Source organism: Pyxicephalus adspersus, chromosome Z (genome assembly GCF_032062135.1).
Source record: "Pyxicephalus adspersus chromosome Z, UCB_Pads_2.0, whole genome shotgun sequence".
Lineage (NCBI taxonomy): Eukaryota > Metazoa > Chordata > Amphibia > Anura > Pyxicephalidae > Pyxicephalus > Pyxicephalus adspersus.
The window spans coordinates 11,632,002-11,636,847 of NC_092871.1; the positions used below are offsets into that span (position 1 = coordinate 11,632,002).

Here is a 4,846-nt window from a genome sequence, read left to right on the forward strand (position 1 = left end):
CACAATAATATACTGTGAGCTGTGGATACAATAATTATAGAAGGGGTTCCATGAAGAGTCATTTAAAAGGGGTTCTCCAATAATAAAAAGTTGAGGAAGGCTCCTATAGAGAATCTAACCTAATAGCCAATTTGAAGGCAAATTTAAGCTATGACTTTGAACAAGTGCCATCCGGAATCTTCCAAACATAAATATCTGACATATTAAGTCATTCACTTAGGAAGTTGCACAAACAGCATACAAATAAATACTGAGACATTACAAGGAATCATAGGAGACAATAATTCCAGTTATCTTGGAACAACTTATCAGATGAATGCTCCAAAATGTCTCACTGAGAAAACTATAAAGAATAATCCCAGTGTCATAATTTGGGGTTAACTCTAAACAAACTATAAAAGTTTTTAAAGCATTATTAATTACAGACAATTTTAGGAATTCTATTTTTCATAGTTTGGCATATTTAGTAAGCAAAACATTCTTGTGTTTTTTGTATTTTTTACTTAAAAAAAAATAGCGATGGAAAACAGCTGTGCCAAGGTTACATGACATTGATTTGTTCATTTATAGTAATATTCTTCATGTTCTGATTTTGTCCTAAATTTCCATTGGTCAGAAGTATGTTCTACAGAATGGGATTTTGGAGATATTTTATATTGATTTTCCCAAATAAGCATTATATTTTTTTAAAAAAAAATAAATAAATAAAAAAAAACATTTCATGACACTTTCAACTTCCTTTTTTTATTCTGCAGATTCTTTTCTTAAAAAATCTTTAAGGAGTATCAATGGGGTAAATATATATTTTTCAATAAATAAACAATACAATAAACTTAAAGTCGAAATTAACTATGCAACGCTTTATTAAAAGTAAAGGAAGATCATAGTGTTATTATTCTCATTCTGATTATTATTTTTACTGACCTTTAACTTTTATTTTGTATTTACTTTATACTTCTTCCCCCTGTAGTGTGCACATCCTCCAGACCTTTTGTATGAATTTCCTGTGGACATTTGCCAGCACCATGACAATTGAATGTCACACGGTGACTATGGCATGAAATGATTGCGTGCTGTGCTTTGGCACGACGTCTCCATATTCAGTTGTGGAAAATACAAACAAGCATGACAATGCTGCAGCTGAATTCAGTAAATGTTGTCACAAGAAAGGTATTGCTGTTGGGTACACCTTGCTGCTAGGATCACTAGATCTGCTTTAAAACAACTATTCTTGTTTAGATAAAAAAAAAATATGTGTCATAACCTAATCCACCGGTATTATATGTTGTTGTCTCACTACAACTCACAGCAGTGATGTAAAAACTGCTAAATATAGCAAGCAGAGGATTACCTGGAATTTGGAAGTGCTGAAAATTGTTCAAAGCTCCATTGGTCTTTTGGAGAGAAGCAATTTAATATATTAGTGAAGTGCCTGACCATAGATAGAATATAGATGTATTATAAATATCAGGGTCCCATAGAAAAAACTCTAAGCAGACATAATAGAAACAAATGAATGCAGCATTCTAATCATGACAATATCAATACACATAAATTAAAGAGAATACACAAAAAAGCTGGAAGCATTACTGAAATGATAATACCAAATCTTTATTCTGAACACATATACATGGAAAATTTCACTATGCACTTTTTTTATTCTCTGCTCAAATATACTACTAACCCGCTTTTGCACTATCCATTTGAAGGTGCTTGCGATAGAGACCCCTGGGAAAAGGAACTCTTGTTAATATACCGCTTCTCTCTGAAGCACAACCCTAAGACCCTACACACCAAACTAAACTCCTTAACTTTGTCATCACCGCTGCTAAACAAACCCTAAGGAAGGCTAAACGTCACGGTACTGCAGGGCAGGATGGTGGACTCTTTGTGTCACCAGCTCAGTTGGTAGAAACGTGCACAGGGTGCAGAGTCTAAGCAGCTGCCCGATCTTCACCAGAGCTTCTAGAGGTGAGAGTGGCGCACTGCGGGCAACTTCCAGGTTGCGGCCCCCGTGCACGCCAAGGCAGTCGACTGCTGATAGGCAGAAACAAGACGTGGTACCAGAACGAGAAGCAGAGAGTAGTCAGGGAAACCAGAGGTCAGGGCAGGCAGCGATCAGGAGTAGTCAATGTCAAGCCAAGGTCAATACACAAGAATCAGGAACAAGAGAACAAACAACAGGAACCTGGAAGCAGAGCCAAAGGAACTCCTTGTTCAGGCGACTTTCTGTCACTTGATGGTCAATTGATGGATGGAAGCCATGTGACCTGCTGCATTCTATTCTACCACCAGAGGGGGTCCTGAAGACGAGAGGTTGGTGGTGTTCACACCTCCACCAGCAGGGGGAGCATGTCTGTTGAACACTCTAGACCTCTGAGGTAATGGAGCAGCTGACTGGGAGTCACATGACCTAGACCCGTACGGAATGTATGGACACCCTGGATTACCCACTACCTACCGAATGCCTTTAATTTTGGCCTGCTTTTCCCGGTTACATTTAAACGTAACATACCTCGCATTCAAAACTGGTAGCATTTGTTTTTGTCATGACATCAGCCTTCTTTAATTACCTGCTTAACAGATAGGGAAGGGCGGGGTCAGCAGGAACAGCCAATCAGGTACTACTGCATTAACATATGCTAACAATGAAAATAGTGGGTAGACCAGCCTTTTGCAACCTTTTACCCCAGAGGAACCCTTATAATAAATTTCAGGTGTTGGGGAACCCCTGATATAAGCAGTCAATGAGTAAAATGCTATTTGCAGTGGTTGCCAGAGGGAAGTATGCCCCCTGTACATTAGTGAACAGAACACCACCTTTATAGACAGCTAAAAATGTCATTGCAAGTTGCAGTTTTCAATCAGCTGGTTCTGCCAAGTGGCCCCTGAAATAGGTACCATCTTATGGGAGGTCAATCGGCCACAGCTTAAGGAACCCCTGGCAACTTCTGGAGGATCCCTGGGGTTCCATGGAACTTTGGTTGACCATGGCTGAAGTAGAGGGATGACCTTTTTAGGCTTCTTTCTGGAACTTCAATTGTATCATATGTTTTATTCACTGGTGTGTATTACAGCTGCATCACTCAGAATTTCATAAAAAGCACTGGGCCCAATGGGAAGGGTGTTGGAAGTAGCACAAATGGGGTGAAATTGCTTTAACATCAGTTGATATTTGAGTTTGACCTCACTATAGCAGCTTGGGGTTCTCATAGAAGAGGTATTTTTCTTTGATAATCACTTGCATGACTCTCCCATTGCATTGTCTAAGATAAAAAGTCTTTTTATTGTTCTTCTTGACAGCATCAACATGGGCTGGTTTCTTAAATTGAAAAGCATGGTGCTGCTGTGCATGAGTTTTGTTGGAATCCTATTCATTATACATAAAAGTTTTGATGGTGAGAAAGTGAAAGATCAATCTGTCTATTCTTCACCATTTACCCATAACCCAGATGCACCACAAAATCTAGAATGGTTCTCCAGCTGTCAAGAGAACTCCTCAGTAGCAAGTATTGATGGTTTTTCCAGGTTGCCAAAACACATTCAGGACTTTTTGAGATATAAACACTGCAGAAGCTTTCCACAGCTCCTGAACGAACCCCAAAAATGTGGTGGAAGAGCTGCATCTAAAAGGGTTTTCCTGCTTCTTGCTATCAAGTCTTCACCGGAAAACTATAACAGGAGATCTGTAATTCGCCAGACTTGGGGTGATCAAAGCAATTATGCTAATGCTTATGTCAAAAGGATTTTCCTTTTGGGGATGTCCAAGAACCAGAAGGAGAATCTTCATTTGCGCCAGCTTCTAAGAATTGAGAGTAAGTTATACAGTGATATCTTACAGTGGGACTTACATGATACATTTTTTAACTTGACTTTAAAACAAGTTCTCTTCTACCATTGGCTAAAAGAATATTGCCCAGAAGCTCATTTTATTTTCAATGGAGATGATGATGTTTTTGTCAACACCTTCAACGTAATCACCTACCTACGTGAACTGAGAGCAGATAGTCATCTCTTTGTTGGCCTACTGATAGCCAATGTTGGACCTATTCGTAACCCCAACAGCAAATATTATGTCCCTTTGCAGGTCACAAGATCCAGTTCCTACCCAAAGTATTGCGGGGGAGGAGGAATACTCATGTCCCGATTGACTGCCCATGCCATTTACAATAAGTCTCTGGAAATACCGCTGTTCCCTATTGATGATGTATATCTAGGGATGTGTCTAGAAAAGGCTGGCCTAGTCCCAAGTTCTCACATGGCAATGAAGACAGCAGGCATCGACCGATTGGGCAAGCTTGATTCTTTCGACCCATGCCATTATAAGGAACTTTTACTGGTACACCGATTTGTCCCATACCAGATGCTGGTCATGTGGAAAGCTGTACAAGATCCACAACTTCACTGTGGCCGGAAGGTCTCTGTATATATAGACAAGCAAAGGGGTTAAAGGGATCTGTATATGTGTTCAATTTTTTTATACATTGAAAAGAAATCAGTGTGATATTAACAAAATGTTCATGTGTGTGTTAGTGTTTTATCTTCAAAAACTGGTACTTGGGGACAGACCTATCTGCTCAATACACAGAGGCTATGCTATGCATTATACAATCTCACAATTCAAGTCTACAGTTAGCAGAAGCACTGAAAGCAATCCCATTTGTATGTGGCTAATATCCATTAAAAATTACATAGCTCCCTCTAGGGGTTATTTTGCATATTTTTATATTTGAAAAAAATATGGCAAATACCGTGTTTCCCCAAAAATAAGACCTACCCCGAAAGTAAGACCTAGCACTATTTTGTAAACCTGCCCTAATATAAGACCTACCCCGAAAATAAGACC

General features: G+C 39.1%; 1 pseudogene; it reads left to right on the plus strand.

Annotated features, from left to right (window-relative positions):
- The first annotated feature begins 3,310 nt into the window (after nt 1-3,310).
- LOC140343841 (N-acetyllactosaminide beta-1,3-N-acetylglucosaminyltransferase 3 pseudogene) lies at nt 3,311-4,546 on the plus strand (annotated as a pseudogene).
- Nucleotides 4,547-4,846: the final 300 nt, after the last annotated feature.